Source organism: Phascolarctos cinereus, unplaced genomic scaffold (assembly GCF_003287225.1).
Source record: "Phascolarctos cinereus isolate Bilbo 61053 unplaced genomic scaffold, phaCin_HiC Scaffold_8;HRSCAF=390, whole genome shotgun sequence".
Taxonomy (NCBI): Eukaryota; Metazoa; Chordata; class Mammalia; order Diprotodontia; family Phascolarctidae; genus Phascolarctos; species Phascolarctos cinereus.
Window position 1 is genome coordinate 36,923,255 of NW_027556291.1, and position 23,449 is coordinate 36,946,703.

At 39.6% G+C, this 23,449-nt stretch overlaps 1 pseudogene; it reads left to right on the forward strand.

The window, feature by feature from the left end:
- Positions 1–5,637: 5,637 nt before the first annotated feature.
- The window catches only part of LOC110197708 (large ribosomal subunit protein uL3-like), a 101,989-nt pseudogene continuing 84,177 nt past the window's right edge, over positions 5,638–23,449 (forward strand).

The following is a 23,449-nucleotide window of genomic DNA, read 5'->3' on the forward strand; positions in this document are numbered from 1 at the left end:
TTCAACAAGCATTTATTAAGTACTGTGCTAAGCATTGAGAATCCACAGGGGAAAAAAAATAATCCCCTTTTTTATTTTTTAAATATATTTATTTAATGTTTTATTTTCCCCCATTACATGTAAAAATATTTTGAGTTCCAAATTCTTTTCCTCTGTCCCTTCACTTCGTCTCCCCCAAAATTTAAAAGGCAAGAAATTTGATACAGGTTATGCATATGCAGCCATACAAAACATATTTCCATATAAGTCATGTTGTGAAAGAAAACACAGACCCCTTTCACAAAAAAAAAAAACCGAAAACCAAGAAAAATAAAGTAAAAAAAATGTATGCTCCAATCTGTACTTAGTCTCCATCAGTTCCTTCTCTGGAAATGGATAGCATTCTTCATCATAAGTCCTTCAGAATTGTCTTGGATCACTGTGTTGCTAAGAATGGCTAAGTAAGTCACAGGTGATCATCATACAATATTGTGGTTACTGTGTACAATGTTCTTCTGGTTCTGCTCATTTCATTTTGCATCAGTTCATGTAAGTCTTTCCACATTTTTCTGAGAGTATCCTCATCATTTCTTATAGTACAAGAGTATTCCATTAAAAATAATATACTACAACTTGCTCAGCCATTCCCCAGTTGATGGGCATCCCCTCAATTTCCACTTCTTTGCCACCACAAAAAGAGCTTCTTTAAATATTTTTGCACACATAGATCTTTTTCATTTTTGTTTTTCAATCTTTTTGGGATACAAACCTAGTAGTCAAAGGGTATGCATGGCTTTATAGTCCTTTGGCCGTAGTTCCAAATTGCCTTCCAGAATGGCTGAATCAGTTCACAACTCTATCAACAATGCATTAGTGTCTCAATTTTCCCACATCCCCTCTTCTTTTTCTGTCATATTAGCTAATCTGGTAGGTATGGGGTTGTACCTCAAAGTTGTTTTAATTTGCATTTCTCTAATTAACAATAATTTAGAGCATTTTTTCACATGACTATGGATAGCTTTGATTACTTCATCTGAAAACTGCCTGTTCATATTCTTTGACCATTTATCAGTTGGGGTAGGGGTCTTCTTTTTATAAATTGGACTCAGTCCTCTATATACTCGAGAAATTAGGCCTTTAGTAGAGAAACTTGCTGCAAATTTTTTTTCACGGTTATGATTACTGTGTATTTCCCTGCATCCTATTTCCCCTTTATTTATCCTCTCTCTCTCTCTCTCTCTCTCTCTCTCTCTCTCTCTCTCTCTCTCTCTCTCTCTCTCTCTCTCTCTCTCTCTCTTCTCTCTCTCTCCTCTCTCTCCTTTTACCCTGTCCATCTTCTTCAAAAGTGTTTTGCTTCTGACTACTGCTTCCCCCAATATGCCCTCTCTTCTATCAGTCCCTTTTTCTCCTATCCCCTTCCTCTCCTACTTTCCTGTAGAGTGAGATAGATTTCTATACCCAACTGAGCATATGTTATTCTCTCTTTGAGCCAATTCCAATGAGAGTAAGGTTCAAGTGTTTCATGTCACTTCCCCATCTTCCTCTCCATTGTAAAAGTTCTTTTGAGTCTCCTTTATGGAAGATAATTTACCCCATTCTATCTCTCCCTTTCCCCTTCTCCAAGTGCATTCCTCTTTCTCAACCTTTAATTTTATTTTAGGATATCATTTCATCATAGTCAACTCATACCCATGTGTGTGTATGTCTATGTATACTCCTAACTCTTTTAATGATGATAAAGTTCTTAGGAGTTACAAGTATCATCTTCCCATGTAGGAATATGAACAGTTTAATCTTACTGAATCCCTTATGATTTTTTTTCTTGTTTACCTTTTTATGCTTCTCGAGTCTTATATTTGAAAGTCAGATTTTCTATTCATCTCAAATCTTTTCATCAGAAACACTTCACACTCTTCTATTTCATCAAATATCCATTTTCCCCTTGAAGGATTATACTCAGTTTTGCTGGGTAGGCAATTCTTGGTTGCAATCCTAGCTCTTTTGCCCTCTGGAATATCATATTCCAAGCCCTCTGATCTTTTAACATAGAAACTGCTAAATCTTGGGTTATCCTGACTGTGGTTTCATGATATTTGAATTATTTCTTCATGGCTATTTGCAACATTTTCTCCTTGGCCTGGGTGCTCTGAAATTTGGCTATCATATTCCTACAGGTTTTCTTTTGGGGATCTCTTTCAGGAGGTGATTGGTGGATTCTTTCAATTTTAATTTTACCTTCTGGTTCTAGAATATCAGAGCAGTTTTCCTGGATAATTTCGTGAAAGATGATGTCTAGACTCTTTTTTTCTTATCATAGCTTACAAGTAGTCCAATACTTCTTAAACTGTCTCTCCTCAATTTATTTTCCAGGTCATTTGTTTTTTCAATGACATATTTTCTCCTATTTTTTCATTCTTTTGATTTTGTTTGATTGTTTCTTGATGTCTCATAGTCATTAGCTTCCACTTGCCCAATTCTAATGTTTAAGGAATTATTTTCTTCAGTGAACATTTGCATCTCCCTTTTCCCATTTGGCCAATTCTACTTTTTAAGTTATTTTTCTTCAACGAATTTTTGTACATCTTTTTCCATGTGGCCAATTTTGCTTTTTAAGGTGTTATTTTTTTTCCAGTATTTTTTACACCTCCTTTTCCAAGATGTTGGTGCTTTTTTTCATAATTTTCTTGCATCACTCTCATTTCTTTTCCCATTTCTTCCTCCACTTCTCTTATTTAATTTTTAAAATCCTTTTTGAACTCTTCTGGGAATTCTTTTGGGGCCTGAGTCCAATTCACATTTTTATTTGAGGCTCTGGAGGTAGCAGTTTTGACTTTGTTGTCTTCTTCTGAGTTTGTGTTTTAATCTTCCTGTAACCATAGTAACTTTTTATGGTCAGGTTCTTTTCTTGTTTGATCATTTTTCCAGCCTATTTCTTGACTTTTAACTTTACGTTAAAGTTGGGCTCTGCTCCCAGGGTGAAGAGGGCACTGTCCCAAGCTTCAGATTTTGTGCAGCTGTTTTCAGAGCTAATTCTGGGGGTCTGTAAATTGTGAGTCCTCCCCAGGTGGTATGATCTAAGGAGAGGTATGTCTACTATTGTCTTCTTCTATGCTCTGGTCTGTGAATGACCACAAGCACTCTTTTCTACCCTAGAATTATGACCAAGTTCCCCACTTCCCTATGGCTGCAAGCTCTAGTGTGCTAGGGTTCCTCCTCACCTTGGGACTGTGACTCAGCTCCATGTATGGGCAATACAAGGGAGTCCTGCAGCCAGTGCCAGCAAAGAGATCCCTATAATCTCCTTCTGACCAGTTGTTCAACCCCCTTACCATCTGTGTGCTGAAAGTTCCAGAAGCCACTGCTGCAGATTCAGTTGCCCCCAAGGCCTGTTGCTGGCTTGCTAAGGTTGGGCCTACTTCAATCTTGCCCAGGCATTGCCTGATCTGAACTTCACTCCACTCTTACCCTGGTGTGACAATCATTTCCTGCCTAATTTATAAGTTTTCTTATGCTGAAAAATTGTTTCACCCCATTCTCTTGTAGGTTCTACAACACCAGAATCCACCTTGAGATGTTATTTAAAATTTGGAGAGAAATTTGCAAGAGCTCAGGCAGTCCCTGCTTTTTTTCCTCCATCTTGGCTCAACTTCCAGTAGTCCTTCGTTCTCTAATTAGGTGGGGTGAAGGTACAACATATAAACAGTAAGAAAATACAAGGTAATTTAAAGCAGGAGAGGGAGCACAAAAAAAATAAGAAGGCTCACAAAAGGTTACCCTTAGCAGCTGGCACATGAGAGTAGCTGTCTACTAGTATCTCCATTTTACAGCTAAAAAATCTCACTGAATCAGAAAAGCTTAATGAGTTCTCTAACTTTATCCAGCTAATGAGTGAATGAATTGAGTCTAGACCCAAGTGCCCTGACTCCCAAGTTCATGTTTTTTCCACGTGCCTATCTTGCCTTCCACTAACAAGGAACCATAGTCTTTTCATTTTGGTTTTCTATCTTGTCTCATATCAAGGGTAACTAAGATCACAGAAAAATGAAGGTTGGCATCTTCCCCATCCCTGGGCCTCAGGCTTCTCACCTGTAAAATGAGGACTTGAGAATAGATGACCTCTGAGGTCTGTGCCAGCACTAATATTCTATGGCTTGAACCTAAGCGCCACTATTTGTCAGCAAAGCAGGGCTTCTCCCAAGGCCACATGACTCCTGTTTCATCTCCTTGTCCATAGAAAAGCTGAAAGCTCTGTCTCATACCAAAAGCATACAAAGGATAGCAGGACAAAGGAAATGCAATTATAAAAGGATGTCAGTGGTGTAAATTCATTCCTGCATTATAACTAGACCCTCATTTAATGAGTAAAATAATGTATGACTCACTAAAAAATAAGGGAGAAAAAAACCTCCTTTTTTGAAAACAGAGAAGAGGTTTGTTCCCATAAGAACTTAAAACAAATGAAACTGGGCCAATGAACATAAGTGAAGAAATTAAATTTTGACTTAAGAAGTACATACCCTATGGTATATTTTAGCAAATTATTATTTTCTTACACTTGTTCCCTAAAGCAAGTGCGTCACAAAAGATACAATTTCATAAATAAATGATAAAAATGATTTAAAACAAAAGCTTCAGGATAACCTAATTAAACATTAGACAGAAGGACTCACTTTGGCCATTCGCTAGTCTAGGAATTGGGCCATTCCTTGTGGGGATTCATTCATCTTTGGAGAGAACACTACAACTCAGACTCCAATAGGCTAAGGAAAGAGGACTTAGAGAGCAGAGATATTAATGACCTTGAGGAAAGGCCTTGAAAAGTGAGATTTTTTCCCCCACAAATTACCTTGGAACCGGGAATTCCTCAAATACAGTGAGGAGGAAATAGAACTATTAATCAGAGACTGACAGCATATATTTCACCCAGGATTTAACAGAAGAACAGACAGGGCCCACCAAGCTGGGCTGCTCTAAGTGACCTTGCAATTATGTAGCTACCTTGCTGGAAAGAAATTCTCTCTAAAAAGCCACCTTTCCCAACGTAAGTATATTCAAAAAGAAAAGTCTAAAGTCAAAAAATGGCCAGATATGAGCAGTGGGCATTAGAAGTTGGACCACAGTACCTGAAGCCATTACCAATTACCAGAAAACTCCCTAGAATGGTGCTAGAAACATCTGGCCTAATTAGGTTAATAACATGAACTTAAGTGATAGCTATTAGTCATGGCAAGAAAGTTTTTAAATGGGCTGCAGGGGTTCACATGAAGTCAATGGTACAAAGATGGAAACAGTGAACATTTTAGTAAATATGGTGGGAATGTAAGATTCAGTTCTACAGAGGGTGATTAGGACAGGCACTTCAAAGTGACTTACGAGTGGGATTAAAACCTAAATGACTGTGCAAAAAAACCAGTGGCTCAGAGCTTCAGGCAACCCATAGTTATTATTATCTTACCGGGTTTGAAAAAAGTTTCTATATTTTCTCTACTTTCTTAGGCAAATGTCTATACCAACATGTTAAAAAAAAAAAAAACCTCCTTGTTATTCTCTGGTCACTTAACTGACTTCCAAAAGCATTTATTAAGCAATTATTATGTGTAGGCACTGGTGGACAAAGACCAAAACAGAACAGCCCGTACATTCTACTGGGAGTACAACATGTACACAGGTAAGTATACCATTATAATCTGAGGAGGAGGGAGAAAGCAGGAAAAACTAGGGAGATCAGGAAATGCTTCCCAATAAAGGTGGTACATGTGCTGATACATGAAGAAAACTGAGGATCCTAGGGGGAAGATGTGAAGACAAAATTAATTCCTGGCACAAAAATCAGATGTGCAAAGGTGGGAAATGGAATGTTATACATAGGGAACGGCATGGTAGGCCAATGAAGTGCATGAAGGGGATTCATATCAAACAAGAATGAAGTGAATGAATGAATGAATGAAATATTTATTAAGTGTTTACCATATTCAACACACTGTGCTAAGCACTGGAGATAGAAATGGAAAACTAAGACACTAAAACTTCACCCATAGTTGCCCTATAGTAATAAAAATGACCATTTTGACCTTCAGCCCTTCTCCCTGCATCAACTCACTTTTTATGAAGTCACTGATGAGCAGCAAAACAGCCCCAAAGCAAATAGCATATGGGAGAGGAAAGAAAAAGCCTTAGCAAGCCATTAATAACTTGGTAATTGATCCTAAATGTCAATAGCAACTGATGTGTACAGGTTACAAAGTGCTATCATACATTGTCATCTCATTCTCAAGCACTCTTGGAGGCAAGCAGGGCAGGGGTTATGGATTTTTATGCCCATTTGACAGATGAAGAAACTGAGATGAAAAACAGTTAAGGGATAGGATTGTTGTCACACTGCTAATAAATGGTGGGATTAGAAGGAAAATCAGGTTCTGTGTTCTTTACCTAACACAGCTATGACTCTTGTGGGTCACAAGCTTCAAGTGGCTTGAAGCCTGGATAGTCACCTTCTATTTGCAAAAACGAGAGGTAAAATTAAACTCATTCTGAAACAGAATCTCTCTTCAAATTGTACATCATGCCCAAACTGAGGATTACTGCAAAAATGCTGGGTCCAGGGGTCAGAGAGAAAGAAAGTTGTAGAGTGCATATAAACTGAATTACATTCTAAAATAACATCATTCTCAATTTGATGATAAAGACTCAAAGTTTCCTTTTCTCCTATGTTCCTGAAAAATTCTTAGTTGGATTACATTTGAACCTTGATAAAAAAAAAAATATATATATATATATATTTTTAAAACATTGCAAAAGTCACCAATTGGCCAGCCAACACTCACCCTCTATGGACTTGTGTTCATGTTGAGGGAGGGTACTTTCCAGTTGTACTCCATTTCACTTGAACCCTCACCCTAAGGTGAAGCTGTGGATCTCTAAAATCTGCATGAGTTTAGATATTTGATTATTACATATTTTCCTTGACCTTCAGGCTCATTCTCATGTAAGAAAAGAGCAGGATCAACAATGTTTCCAAAGTTAAATATAAACGCTTTGTTAGTTACTTAATGCTTTGGACAATCTACTCTATTAGTTTGGAAAATTAATCAATAAATAAGATGGAAAGCCTCAAATTTTGCCCAATATAAAAATCTGCAAACACTAGAAATATCTTCGTATTTTATATTTTTGCAAAACCTTGAGAACTTGTTATGACATTGACACCAAAAAAAAAAAAAGGGGAGGGGATAAACATATTGAAGGCTGGCACAAAGAAAAAATGAGTATAATTGTGTGTCATGATGTATAGAGCATGGGACTTGCATTCAGGAAGACCTAGATTCCAATCCTGCCTCTCACCCTTCCTAGCTATGTGACCCTGGGAAAGTCACTTAACCTCTCTATGCCTCAGTTTGCTCATCAGCAAAACTGGGATAACAATAGCTGTAGTATCTACAGTCTATTCTTCCTATCCTCATACTAGTCACTGCCAATGTCTGGATATAGCCATGATGACAAAAAGTGTTCAGTGCTGTTAAGAGTAAGGAATACCTGGGATGGTGGAAGTCTCCCTAGGGCACATTCTGAGGCTCATCCTAGCACTGATGCTGCTTGGTTTGGAACAAAGGGGTTCCCAAGATTGTACTCCCAGTTATAACTGCTTTTGAGGCAAATTATCCCCATTTTATGCCTCTATTGAAATGTGACATTTTTGCCTTCCCTTGGAGAGCCATGTGAATGCTCTGATCTTTTCTCCTTCAGATTCGGGTGGCATGTGATACTTAGATAATTTTGTGTGTTTTACTTGGGTCTACTTCTTTGATCTTATTTATTTCTGATATTTTGTAAGAAATTGCTTATGAAATCCTCAGGCTGGAAAGAGGAGGAATGGGAAAGCTGTAGGGCATACACCCAACAGCTCTTTCTTTGTACAATAAAACATAAAATTCTCTCGAACCTACAACCCAGCATAAGGACAAGAAAAAAGAGTTCCAAGGAGCTGCTTCTCTCACATCAAAAAGAAACAACCCGAAGCAAAAATCTGTTGGGAAAGCAAAGAAATTTACCTAGAATGACCCATTCATTGGAAACATGTTGCAAATGCTAGGACTGCCAGAAAAAATAGTATGTTTCTCAGATAGATATTGAAGAAAAATTTTCCCCACAGTCTAGGTTACATTTATTATCCTCTTCTTCTTTGATTCCTTTGTGATTTTTAAGATATGTAGGAATCCAGAGTCATGAGTTTCAAGGTACTAAGTTTGCATCTCACATATTCTACAAACTGCGTGGCCATGGGCAAATCACTTAACCCCTCTGATTTTCAGTTTCCTCTTCTATAAAAAATGAGGGAGGTAGGATAGATGTTGCCTAAGGTTTCTGTAAGCTCTGGATTATATAACCCTACTGCAAAAGTGAGGACTTTGAGCATTTTGACTAAAAGTCCTCAATTTTCCTGTACATTTCCTAGTACATTCCCTAATACATTCCTAGATCCTTCCTTTGTCCCTTTGACTTGATGGCCTTGTATCATATTTACTTACCCACCTATATATATTAGAATCCCCCTGCTCAGAGACTATAAGTTCCTTGAGGACAGTGACTGTCATGTTTATATTTGTATACCCAGTACCTAGCATTAAGCCTTGCACATAGTAAGCATTTAGTAAATGTTTGCTGAATTGGATTTGTTCAGTTGAAAAGTCCCATTTGGAATGTGAAAATGGGAGGCATGGTGGGATAGTGGGAAAAGTAATGAATTTAGAGTCGGAGGCCCCAGGCTCTGCTAGCCATGAGACCCTGGGCAAGTCATCTTAGCTCACCCTCAGTTTCATCAACTGCAAAATGTAGGGGTTGAATTAGATGACTACAGAGGTCCCTTCCACCTCTAAATCTGCTTATGTTTTTTAAAATCCTAGCATACTGTTTTAAGACCTTGGGCAAATCACTTCACCCCCCAGAGCCTTTAGTTTCTTTCTCTGAATTGAAGGTATTACAAAAGGAGATTTCCAAGGTCTCTTCTGACTCTAAATCCAATGAATTGCTGGGTTTCTCTGGATGTGAAACCAGCCTTTTCTCTACTATGGCAAACTTCCTCTTACATTACCTATTAAAGAGTTGAAAACGACTTGAAATGCTGCAGAAAGAAGGGCCTATTTGGAATCAGTGGTTGATAGATTCCTTTCCCCCTCTCCCCACAAACATGAGTTCCCAAGGTGTGAAGTCAGTTGCCAAATGACTCAATCGTGTGGTCAGCCAAAACAAGTGGAAAGCAAACTCATAGCTACCAATCTTAGGCCAGAGGATAATAATTGGGAAATGGTTCTCCAATATTTTAAAACTAAATTAGTATCAAACAATTACCACTATCAGCTTTAAGTTTTTCAATTACCCCATCCCTCCACTCACCTCAAAACTAACAAGACTTTGAATAATCAAACTGACATTTGGAAACACCGAGTCCGAAATACATGATAAATACAGGGAAGTATTTTCATAACAAACAAAATGAATCCTATTATATAATATCATATGTACTCCACAGGCAACAACCATTGAAAAATTCAGCTGCTAAACATGCCTTATATGTAAGAAACAAGTATCCTAAAACAAAATCAGGACCATAGGTAGAGTTTATGCTATTTAACATTCATGTCACTAGAATAGGTTGGTAGAACAGTATCTCTAGTACTTGGTATATTGCTTGGCACATAATAAGTACATAATAAATGATTGGTGATTAATTACATGACCTGTAATGTATTCAGACATTCTTGAAATGTTGAACATAGAGGTTGCTTACAGGTTTTTACAAATAAAGACCTTTTCTCCTTTTTATAGTATTCTTAAGAAAAACTCCTAGCAACAGAATTATAGGGTCCAAAGGCATGAGCAGATGTGTGGCATAAAATTTGTATTTGAGATTCATATTGTTTTTTAAGCATTTGCAACAGGGTAGTGTGATACCGAAAACTGCTGGCAGTATTGCAAACACTGACTTCTTATCATTTGGGGAATATTTTTTGTCATTCTTTTCAGTATGAAGTGATATACTGTTTGCCTTGATTTGCATTTTTCCAATTATTAGGAAATTTGAGTATATGTTTCGTACGCTTATTAAGAATTCATGGCTACTATTTCTTGCCTTCTCAGTGCGTGGGGGGAGGGTGGCAGGAGGGAGAACATTTGGAACTGAAAATAAACAAATAAATATTTGTAAAAGAATTCATGCTTACTATTTTTTAAACTGTTAGTTCATAAGTTCTGAAAATTGCTTCATTTTAATTCAAGTTAATTCAACAAACATTTATTGAGTACAAACAATGTGCCCAGCATTGCTACAGGTTCTGGGGACACAAGCATAATAGCAAAGCAGTGCTTGACCTCAAGAAGCTCACATTCTACTGGAGGAAAAATATACACACAGTCAATAAGCATTTATTAAGCTCCTACTATGCCCCAGGTACTGTGCTAAAATGCTGGGGATAGCTTTCAAGGAATATATAGTCTAATGGGTTACACAAGATGCAAACAACTGTGTACAACCAAGATATAGGTAGGCTAAATTGGATATAATCTCAAAGGGAAGGTACTAGGATGGCGTAACTAGGAAAGGTTTCTTGTCAAAGGTTGGCCTTTAGCTGAGGCTTGAAAGAAGTCAGGGAAGCTAGGAGGTAGAAATGTACTCCAGACATGGAGAACAGCCACTGAAACAGCAAGGAGGCCCGCATCCCTGCGCTGCACAGCGAGACTAGGGGTAAGGCGTAAGAAAACCAGAAAGATAAGAGGAGGCAGTTTATGGAAGGCTTTGAACACCAAACAGATGATTTCATATTTGAACCAAAAGGTGACAGGAAGCCCACTACTGAATACAGGGAGTGACATCATCAGACCTGCACTTGAGGAAGATAAATTTGACAGGCAAGTGCAGAATGGACCAGAGTGGGGAGAGATGTGAGGTAGGGAGACTAGCCAAAAGTCTATTGCAATAGTCCAGGCATGAGGTGGTAAGGGCCTGCACCAAGGTGATGGCAGCATCAGAGGAGAGAAACGGACATATATGAAAGATGTTACAAAGGGCGAATCTACAGGTCTTGGCAAGAGATTGGATATGGTAGGTGGTAGGAAAGAGGGTGAAAAGTCAAAGGTGTCACATATTTGCAAGTCTGGGTGGCTAGGAGGATGATGACAGTATTAGAAAATTAGAAAGAAGAGAGGGTTTATGGTAGAAAGAGAATGAGTTCAGTTTTAATCATGCTGAATTCAAGATGTCTATAGGACATCCAATTCAAGGTTTCTAATAGGCAGTTGGAGATGTGACATTAGAAGTCAGGAGAAAACTTAGGTTTGGATAAGTAGATAAGGGAATCATCAGCATAGAGATGGTAATTGGACGCTCAGGAGCTAAAGAAGATCACCAGGGAAAACAGTGCAGAGGGAAAAGGGAAAAGAGCCAAATGCAGAGCCTTGGGGGAGATAAGTGCGATAGTGTGACCAGGTGAGACTTCAGTAAAATGGAAATTCCTGAGGGATGAAAAGAAAGAGACATTGAAATAAAGTAGAAATCTTTTTAATTTAAAGGGAAGCTTCCCACACTGTGAAAGAGGTCTTACTTCACATGTATAATCAACATCAAATTGCTTGCCTTCTCAAGGAGGGAGAGAGAATTTAGAACTCAAAATTTAAAAAAAAAAAAGAAATTAATGTTAAAATTTTTACACATAATTGGGAAATATTTAACTAAATAAATAATTTTTTTAAAAAAGAGGTTGGAGGCTTGAATAGCTCCGGTGTTTATGAAAATGCCAAAAAAGACAATGAGTTTGCCTTTAGGGCACAACTCCATTCATACCACTGTCTCTAGCCACAAATCTTAGGAGACCCCAAAAGAGCCTGGGAAGTATAACTGGCTGAATGAGGACTAATCACCATAAGCCAAGGAAGAGGCCCTGATGTAGGGAACTGGCTCAGAACCAGGAAGGTATGTCAAACTGGAGAGGTTAGACCTCTCCAAATTCCTGCCAACAAGTGTCAAACCTCGGAAGGGATCAAAGAAAGAGCTTTCTGCTAATCTTGAGATCTTACCCTAGCTGAAAGAATAAAGTGGCCCTCTAGCTGAAAAGAATTCAGTACCACCCAGCTCAGTAAGCTGCTGAAGGTGTTGAAAGAAGGAAGTTGCCTATAAAAGAGCTCATGGAATCCAGCAGATGGATCACCTCAGCAGACATGCTATGACCTCAGAAGAGTCGAGGCCAGTCTAGTCTAGCAGCAGCTGAGCCCAGTGAGGAGCCAGCTAAGCAGTCAAGCATCATGTTTAATCCATGCATTTGTTGTTCAGCTTTTGTTTTCAAAGAAGACCAATGACATCACACGGTGACAGCTTGACACAAGCACGTGACTTAAGTGAGACAAAGTTGTACAAAGTCATCAACTTCACTTTCTCCCATCACAGCAGAAGACTGGCCTGCCCACAAAGATGCTGCATCGTATGAGGAGCAAGCTCAGCTAAGCTGCCCACCTATTGAAACGTAAAGTCTTATGAAGAGCAGCAGGATGATTAGTCTGCCCCTCAGCAAACTGCACATGAGGAGCCTACAAAAAAATGAAAGAACATCAAGACCCTGGCATCCCAGAGTTAAGTTGCCTTGGCTATCTGCATTTCCTAGACCTGTGCCTCACTACCATTGCACTTTAAGTCTGAGCCCATTCTTCTCCCCCTGGACCTCTGCAGGTATTTGTGAGAGGGTGCACTCCAGTTACGGGGAAGGAGAGGAGTAAGAAATGCTTTGTAACTACTCCTCTTGCAATCCCATTTTAATAAATTCCTTTTCTAAGGAAATGAATCTACTGGCTATATAGTTAGGAGAAGCATATTGGTTGGGGCTCATGAGCTACAGATTGGGAGGGTGGACATCTATAAGGTTACCCTTAGAATTCTGAAAGAAGTGGCAACCACCTCTCTGGGGACCCAATCTGACAGTGTCAATGCATATTGGGGGGGGGGGTGAGTCTAGAGGAGGTAATACATAAGTAAATGCAAGATAGTTTGAGGAAAAATAAAGTAGTCACCACTGGAGAGATGATGAAAGGTTTCATAAAGATGTGGAAGCTGAGCTGACCATGAAGGAGGATATGAATTTTAAGAGGTAGAAATGAGGAAGCTCATTCCAGGAATTGGGGGCAATTTGTGAGAAGGCAGGGAAATAGAAGAAATGCTGTATTTAAGGAATAGCTTGTAGGCTAGTACATTAAAGGAGCTAATATAAAATGAGTCTAGAAAGGTGACCTACAACCAGATTATCAAAGACTTCAGATACCAAATGGAGGGACTTGTATTTGATACTAGCAGCGATAGGGAACCACCAAAGATTCTTGAACATGGGAGTGGCATGCTCAAACTTGTGATTAAGCACATTTTTGGCAACTTTACAGGAGGTGATTTGAAAAAGAAGCAGCGGGAAATAGAGCACTTCAAGAGTCTAGATGAGAAGTGATGAAGGCCTGAATTAGAGCAGTAACCCTGCGAGTCAGAAAAGCAGCAGGGTTGAAAGAGATGTGAGAAAAATTACCCACCAGACCTGGCAAACTGATTGGATATAAGAGATAAAAGAGGAGGAAGAGTACTGCATGAAATGACAGAGCAAAGTTAGCAGAGACAGAACTAGTGGCACTGTTGTAAGAATTTCAGAATCCTTGCCAGCCACTGCACAAATAAGCCGGCACAGGACACAGATGGGTACACTGCAGTTCATTTATCCGTTCAAGAGGGTGACACAACATCGGTAGGTAGTGGACATGTATGTTTCCCAACTCCTCACATGACAAACTGCCCTAGGACTCTACAGAGAATGAAAGAACACTGAAGCCCTGCAGTTCCAGAGCTCAGTTGCTTCAGGCCGTCTGTGTTTCCCACATATGAGCCTGATGAGAATATGTCATATATAAGATATATATGATCGATTCTTCCTGAGCTCCACTTACAAAGCAGTTTAGGGTAAGATTAGGTAGGGTGCACCACCACTCAAAAGTCCTTTTTTTTAAAAAGTTCTTAAAAAAATAAAAAAGTTCTTTAAAATGATAGAGGATGCTTAAATTGTTACAAAAGAATGAGTCCTTAGCATAGTCTTACCTCAGACCAAAGCAACAAGCATCCTCTTTATCAGTCAGTTAGTTAATTAGCATTTGCTAAGCTCCTACAACACTGACTTATTAGATAGGATAAAGAGAAGGGGTTGAGTTTTCTTTTGTAATACGGGGAATGCAGGTACCTGAGGAGACCTCAGTACACTTCAAAGAGGCATTCCACTGAGAGGCCAAGATAGATAACAGCAAATACAGAACAAAAAGGAATCAGTAATGTTCTCCCAAAAATACACTTTCAACAGCATGAAAACCACAATAATAATAAAGGAAAACAACGTTCAAAGTTTTCAGAGCTCTAACCAATTCAGTGACCAAATGAGACTTCAGAGGACTTAGAATGAAGCATGCCTCCTGCCTTTCATCATAGAGCCATATGTCGTCAGACATGGGCACTCCACTGATTTGTTTTGATCAACTGTTCCTTGTTACAAAAAAAAAAAAAAGTTTTGGTGGGGAGGGAGAAGGGACAGAGGTTACTGGGAGTTTGTGTCCACCACAAACTATCAATTGCTTTATATATTTATATATTACTATACTTTGAAATCTAGGATGGCAAGTCCCTGCCTTTATCATTTCCTTTTTTCATAATTCTTGATATTTTTCTTGTCTAATTTTTAATGTTAATTTTAAGACTTTGTCTAACACTATTAAACAGCTACTATTTGTAGTTTCCAAAGAACTTAAGTTATTGGCCACTCAAAAAGTAATAGAGAGGTACATGGCAAGTATAAGTAAGCTGCAACTCATTGCAAACACAAAATCATGCAGGAGAAGCAAAATAAAGGATGTCATCAGAGAAATATACGACCATAAAAAAGATGGGATGGTTAAATAGTAAGCTCAAGGGATAACTTACGGACAGCTCTTAAGTTCTATTGGCATCTTCAAGTGGACTTAAGGAAGATACCCAGCATGTTGGATGGGACCTCAGTGACAAGAGTAGAGAGAAGACATGGACAAATTATACAAGATGGGTAGGCATGGATGAATTGCAATCCGCATCATTTGAAGGAGTACCCTCATCAATTGGGGCAGCTAGGTGGCACAGTGCATAGAGCACTGGGCTTGGAAGACTCATCTTCACGAGTTCAAATCTGGCCTCAGACACTTCCTAGCTTGTGACCCTAGACAAGTTACTTCACCTTATTTGCCTCAGTTTCCTCATCTGTAAAATGAGCTGAAGAAGGAAATGGCAAACCATTCTAGTATCTCTATCGAGATGATCACAAATGGGGTCACGAAGGGTCTGAAATGACACAATAAACAACAACTACAAACCCTCATCAATGAACTCACAAATCTATCCAAGTAGTGAAGTGACTAGCCATATTTTGGTAGCCTTATCCTGGTTATAATAGCTAATTATAGCCTCCTAAGTAGGATTGACCCAAGGTACCTCTCTGAAAGAAGTGAAATTTACATTTGTCATGCATGCCTCTCAGTATGGTTTTGTGATTTCTTCTAGTTCTCTTCAGCAGCATATGAGTACAACCAAAGGAGGCAGCTGGCGGCAGCAATCCGGGTTTGGGGTTTGGCAAGGTATTTTAGTGCACAGGACGGGATTTGATAGTAGAGGAAAGTATAAAGTTGAACTAATTCACAAAGGGATAGAGATTGGGAAGGAAGGAGAGTATAGACAGAATGGGGATTATGGACTGGGAAAGGATAGAGGCATACAGGGATTGGATGTCACAGTGGGGATAAAAAAAAGCTCAGGAGTAAGGCATAGGCTAAGACAGAATGATTATACTTTGTGACTGGATAAAGGAATTTCAGAGTTCTTGTAGTGCAGCAGAGTAGATCTTGAGAGTTGAGTAGAGAGAGGAACATGGGAAGTTGCAGTATTTCAGGTAACAAATACATATGTTGAAATCCCTTGGTACGAAGGCAGGAGTCAGGCACTAAATTCATTGAGGTATGATGGAGAATGACTTGGTGATCAGTACATAAGGTCCACAAGCATATGAATTTGGTGATAAATTGGAATGGAGTGAAATTCAGAAGAGAGCTTTCCTCTTCATGCCACCCTTTAGTTGTAGTCTTGCTGTACCTTCCAAGATGAAAATCAAATAATCTGATCCCTAAATCCAGATTAATATCCTACCAGGAGGCTCATAGGATCATAGATTTCAAACTTGAAGTGGTTACCTAGTCAGGGCTTCTTAATCTGTGGGTTGCGACCCCACATGGGGTCACGAAAACTTGGCAACAGTAAAAGGTTTCTGAACACGCAACAACCAAAACTTAATTAAAAACCAAACACAGAATGAATCCGAGGTGGCTCTGACAATGCTTGCTCATGTTGCACGAGGAAACTTCATTGTAGCCTTGGTTCTGAACACAAAGCATGCGCACTTTGCTTTGCACGTGCCTACTTTGCTTTGCGCATGCCCTCAGGACATACAATGCAAACCATCAGGGCTGAAACTGGAAAAGGGGTCGCAAGTGGAAAAGGTTTCAGAAGCCCTGATCTAGTCCAAACTCCCAAATGTTTCAGATGAGGAAAAAGAAGCGGAGAGGAATGAAATGACTTGGCAGGCCCCATGCAGAGCATTTGGAACCCCTAAGGCCCTCCGTCCCCTCAGGTAGCAATGACCTTCTAGAGAAAGTGCCCACTACTTTCTTATCTAGGGATTGGCTCTGGATGGTAGGAATTCCAGGCCAAATAAAAGGACGGAGAATTACTTTGGAAGCCCAAAAGAGGAGCTTCCTATTGAAAAAGCACCTTTGGGGGTCCTCCAAATTGCATTTCAGAACCACCCTGCTCTAAAACTGTATTTGGCACTCGGTAGCTAGCTCTTTCAAGCAATTGATACTGGCTCATTAACATACTGCTATCCTAAGGAGCTGTTTTCTTTTATGGCTTTCCATCGGCGGGGCTCTCTGTCTAACCTGGCAAAATGAAATATCACTAATTAACCTCAGGAACAACATATCGACACTCATAATCTTTTCAGGCATCATATGCTTGCTACTCATCGTAGTTTGTAAGGCATTTACTTGAAGACACTCTGACACTCTGGGACTTTTAAAGTCAAATAAATAATTACTCAATTTCCTCCTGAGCTTTGATGAAATGTCAAAATCATTATCAAAATTGATTAAAATTACACAAGGGATTTTTCTGTAGCCCACCACATTATCAATATATGTAGCTCTTAATCAAACACTGCACAGATGATGTAAGTAGAATCCTTTGGCTCAGTTCAGATTTTAATTATAAGAGCTAAGAGGCAAAGTCATCCACAGACTGTTAATTTTTGTTTTGATTTATATAGAAAATTATTTTAACTAATAATTTGTTTTGACTTTGAGGCAATTTTGAAGACACAGTAAATAGTAATTGTTTAGATGGAAGAAATCCCCCCCACCAACCTTCTCTCCAGGTTGTTGGGCAAATACTAAAAGGAATAGTGTTGGATTTGTGGTCAGAGGACCTGGAATTAAATCCTGCCTCTGCCACTTACTATTGTTATGACTTGAGAAAGTCATTTTACTTTGATGAGTTTCTCCATCTACTCTGTAAAATGAAGGGCTGGATCAGATCAAGGGTTATTATCCTTTCACTCTGTCATAGACCCCTAAAGCAGGCTGGTAAAGCCTATGACTCTCCGTCTCTGAATAATATTTTAAAATGCACACAATATAATGCACAGGATTACAAAGATTTATATTGAAATATAGTTTAGAAATTAATTTAATGAATTTAATTTAAAGACAAATTCACAAACCCCTTGAAATCTCTCTGGACTACGTGGTCCCTAAGGTTCTTTCTAGCTCTAAAACTATGATGCTATATTGTACCCCTTTGTCTTTGCTCTTACCTGCCCTCTGTACTTGTACAAAGGTTATAAAGAAAATGGAAGGAAAAGGCAGCAGAGAATCATTCAGAGTTAACTATTGATAACACAGGAAAACACAATTCAGGGATTACTGCACCAGGATTTTTGGCAGCCAAAAGGACTACTGCAATTGTGAGAGACAGAGCTTGCAGGAATCAGGTGTATTCAATCCTGTTCAGACTACATCCAAGACACTAGGTTCAGTTCTAGGTGCCCCAGTTTAAGAAGGATACCGCTAAACTGAAAAGCATCTAGAGGAAAACAACCATTATGAGGAAGGGCCTTAAACGCAGACCATGAGGACTGGTTGAATGAATCGAAGATATTTTGCCTGGAAAAGAGAAGACTTAGAGGAGACATGCTAACTATCTTCAAGTACCTAAAACACCATTATGGGGAAGGGAGATTAGACTTGCTCTGCTTGGCTCCAGAGGGCAGAACCAGGAACAACGGAACAGAAGTTGCCAAGATTCCAGTTTAGACTTAATATCAGGAAAAATTTCTTGACAATGAGACCCATCCTAAAGTAGAATGGGGAGCCTTGGGAAGGAGTGGGCTGACCCCATTTAATGGTCTTCAAGCTGAAGCTAGATAACCACTTGCTTGGGCATGATTTGGACCTAGAGGGCAACTGAGGTCTCTTCCAACTGTAAAATTCTGTAATTGTTACTTTGGGAGGATTCCATCCAGTGAATAGTTTCCTAGATCATAGCTGCAATGTACTGCCAACACTAAAAGAAAAAATCAATTCTGTCAGTCAAATTCCTTTTGACAACCAAAGTTGAATTAATTTTTAATAAAGTATCCCTCTGGTAGCAAGAAGATTATAAAGAATAAACTTTGCACTTAGGTGGACCATAATGTAATTGGTGAGAAGACTCTCTCCAGTGATGCAGGTTGCAACCCCTTCATGTTTTCTTCCTCCTATAGAATTTATGTCTTTCCTTCCATAAATCCTATATTAATAATCTGCCCAACACATTGGAGGGCTTCCTCTTGGTTTTTATTATCTCAAGAAATAAATGCATTACACCTGGGCTGGCCTCCTGACTCTCATTCCTCATTCTTGCTACATGATCAATCTTTCTCCTATGATGTAATATATAATGTGTGTATACATACATATACACATGTATATATTGCATATATACAGGATATATATTTTTTTCATGAGTATGTGTAAATACACACACATATATATATATATGTACACATATACATATATATGTAGATCATGAATGGCATCACATATATGATGTTATTTATGCTCCTCACGTACAAGTATAACAGGATGCTGGCAATGTCTGCTGGCAGACATAAACTTCAAATGCCCCACTCCTTGAGCCCCTAGGGAGCTGCTCTACCACTATGATAGACTGAGATCCTGTAATTGATAAGCCAGTCATCTCTCATTCTTGTGGGAGTGGGAGGGCTCCCTCTTGAGAGAGAAAAGGGAGAACCAGGAATGTGGAGCTGGAGACAAGTGCATCAGAAGGGGTGAGTAGGCTGAAGGGGGCCTTTTCAGGGACACAGCCCCCACCACCAGCATCTGTGCCAAATGTGAGAGCAAACACAGACCTGGGGCAAGAATGTGAGCTGCCATAGTCCCTGGAGTGAGCTAAATCTGGAACACTAAACCAAGGACTACGTACCATTCCAGACAGAAGCCACATAGGGCAAAGAATTGCTCAAACCATTCATGTTGCTGAGATCAAAACAGTTAATTCCTCATTCTTCCCTGTCCTTTGTTTCTTCCCAATCTCTAGCTTTCTCATGAAAGTGATGAATCTGTTACTCAATCTCTGTTTCTTAAGTGTCTGTTTTGCTTTCTGTTTTGATGTTGTTTTAAAGCCAAAATCTCTAAGAAGAACAATCGCATTGCTGATCTATATTTTTCATTTGTCAAATGGAACACAGAGCAGTGGGAGGAAGCATCAAAAAAAGAAAAGAGGAAGAGATAGAAAGAGAGAGGAGGAGGGAAGGAGATAGATAAACAGAAGGGGTGGGAAAAGGGGAGGGGGAAAGAGAGAAGAGAGAGAGAGAGAGAGAGAGAGAGAGAGAGAGAGAGAGAGAGATGAACAAAAGAGAATTATTGAATCATATTTTTATAACTTTCCAGAGCAAAGAAAAATTGTGGACTTGGAAAATGAGTCAACTGTACTAGTGAGAGAGATGATTACGAATGAGCAGGGAATAGTATAGAAGGTGGCCTTCTCAATCACTTCCTCTTCTCATTTTTCCTTTCCTTTCTGGCTTGAAAGGAAAACTCAGCCACGCCCAAGGGACAGACCTGAAGGACTGGCTACAGAACAACCATACCCGAAGGGAAAGACATAGTGAGTGTCTAGGAAGAAGTGTCCTAATCTCCACAAATGTGGAGGTCCAGAAAGAAGGGATAACTAGCCCTCTCCTCCACAGTCCACCCCACCAGCTATACCTCTGCACAGCTAGATAAGCAGTCATTGGTAGAGTACTGTAACCTACAATTGTTCAAGTGTCTTTTCACTGTACTATGGACTTTTTGTCATTGTAGTTCTTCCAAGATGGTGATGTTACAAATTATAACACTCCTTCTAGCTCCGCTCCTCCATTTGGCACTGGCACTGTCAAATTGCATCACCAGGGGGTAATTGCTACCTTAGATTCTAGTGGTAACACATGCAAGCTGTAGTTCATAAGACCCCACTAATGTGCTTCCTCTTACCAATCAGCCAGTAGATTGTATTTAGAAAAAGCATTTACTCAAATGGCATAGCAAGGACAGTAGTGACAAAGGATTTTCCCCAAAAATCTTGGGGCAAATTCCCCCAAAAAGACATAGGTTAAGGTGGAGGAAGAAAGGATGCAAATTTTAAATATGATGGTCATGAAGAACACACATGCAGAGAGAACACACATGGCCAAGGTGAAACAACTCTAGAACATCAGGGCTCAACATCCTTTCCTTCTCTGTAGTGTCCTCAAGAAGTTCACTGTAGGGTTGAATGCTGGTGTTGCTGACGGACAGGTCACTCAACTGCTAGGCTGAGCTGGCTCGTCACAGGGCACAGCATCTCTGCTAGATAAGTGGCGCAGCCTGATTTGATCCTAGCTATTGAAGGGTATGGCATCTTACCTGGAAGGGTCTATTAGCTGCTGGGAAGGGCCAGGCAGATCATTTGGCTGCTGGGATTTTCACCAGATAAGGAACCTCTGCTATACAGCCAGTTCTGTAGCCTCCTTGGGCTGGCTTTTCAATGCGCAGCTACAGTCTCTACCACCTCTAGTCTCTGGCTTGGTTGGTCTCCACTGTGCTCCTTCCAGAAGTGTTACAATGCTCTTTTCAGCTGGAGTGCCCCCTTTTAGCAAAGACAGTGACCCATGGCCTAGGAATAGCAGAAGCTCTCCTTTTACCTCCCTCAGGGCCTCATCACCACCAGGTAGAAGGTACGATTATTCTAATCTTTCCTGTCGAACAATTCCTCCTAGTTCAAAGCAGATTCTTTCAATGAGAGATCCCACCCTTATGACGACCAGCTAATTATATTTCCCAGAATCATACTGTGATCTTCTGCAGGTGAGTGGCTGGAAACAAAAGTATTCTGTGCTCTGGGGCAGCTTCACTATAATTTTCTTTTTTTATATACCCATTGGAACTATTGTAGACTCAGCCCCCTTCCAAAGTAGGGAATACTTCCTTTACATTTGAAAGAGCTTCTCCTCCACATTTCAAGGTCTCCATCTTTGCCTTTTCTGACCTTCAACCTTGCTGAGGTCTAAATGGGGCACAAGCCTTACACATGATTCATTGCCATACAAGTAAAAGAAAGCATCTCACGATTTAGATTTTGAAGAAGCCATAAAAATTCAGTCCCCTCACTTTAGGGGGGAGGCATCTATGGCTTATACAAGATTATCCTGTTAATAAGTAGCAGAGGAAAGATTTGATCCCAAGTTCTTTGACTCAAAATCCAGGGTCCTTGACGGTAGCATCAAGAGAATGATGCTTTTCTAACAGCTAGCAGTCTGAGCTAAATGAACACACAATTTCCTAATTAATAATCAAATAATACAAGGGATGGCACAGGGGCCAAGATTATGCTGAAAGGAGGGTTAGGGGAGAATATAACTGTCTCCATCTTGTTGTGTATTCAACATTTTTTCACTACATGATGCCTCTAGCACCTACTGTAAAAACAGCTTAAAGCAAATGATCTCCTTAGCACCCTTGCTCCAAATTGCTTTACAATTAAAAAAAGAAAACTCAGAGGACTTTGCTGGTTCAGGGAAGTTGTCCCCTCCTCTTTACACTACCTGATAAAGCACACAGTAGGTATTTAGCAAATTTTTACAGACTGACCTATAGGAAAGGTAGTTTTTCCTGTGGTCTAATGCAAATGGCTATGCTAACAAGGACACTTTCTTTCCTTTATAACAAGTGATAAGCATCTTCATATGTTGCAAGAAGTTCCTTTTTCCTATTTAGTGATCTACCTGCTCTGATCAAACTACTCTGTAAGAAGCACATCTTTTCTTTTGTTACTCTCTGGCTCATGTAGCTTTGCAGGGAAGAATATATAAATGCCACTTGCCAAGGGATTAGACACACATTTCCATCATCTAGTGGTGGAGTGTGTCTCACTCTGAGTGACTAAACTGCAGTTTTCCTGTGTCTGTATTCTGGGTTAGATATTGACTAGTAAGAACCCTGAGAGAATTCATGCAACAGTATTGTTGACTAATAAAGGAACTGCTCTCCCAGACTCTCTCAGATTCTCATCTCTAAGAACTTTCCAGGGTACACCAGGTGAGTTCACCCAGGATCACAGATTAAGGGCTAAAAGAGACCTTGCATTCATCTAGTATAACATTCTACTCTCACAAACCAAGATCAAGATGGAGTAGAGGGGAGGTAACAAGGTTAGGCCTGGACTTTAGGAAAATCACTTTGACATCTGAGTCAGGACATGAGGCAAGAAGATCAATTAAAAGTTCTTGTAATAGATAAGTGCCCATATCAGGGTAGTGTCTGCAGGAGTGGAGAGAAAGAGACATACATAAGAAATGATATGGAGGTAGAAACAACTAGATTTGACAACAGACTGGATATACAGGGTGAATAAAAGTGCAGAGTTGAAGAGGGCACCTAGGTTGTAAGCGTGGGTGACTGGGAAGATACTGGAACCTTCAACAATGATACGGGAGATGGAAAAGATAATGAGTTAAGTTTTGGACTTGTTGAGCTTAAGATGCCTTCAGGACACCCAGTTTGAGATGTCCAAAAAGCATCAGTGATGTGGAACCAGAGCTTAAGAGAGATTTAGGGATTAAATACAGAGACCTGAGAATCATCTGCATAGAAAAGATAATTGAACCTGACAAGAATGCTGAGAGGACTTGAGATCATTTGTATGAAGATCAGTTGAAGGATCTCAGGATGTTTAGCAGAGAGCAGGGAAAACTTAGGGAACATGCTAGCTGTCTTCAAGTATGTGGAAGACTCTCATTTTAGCTGGACCAGGGAT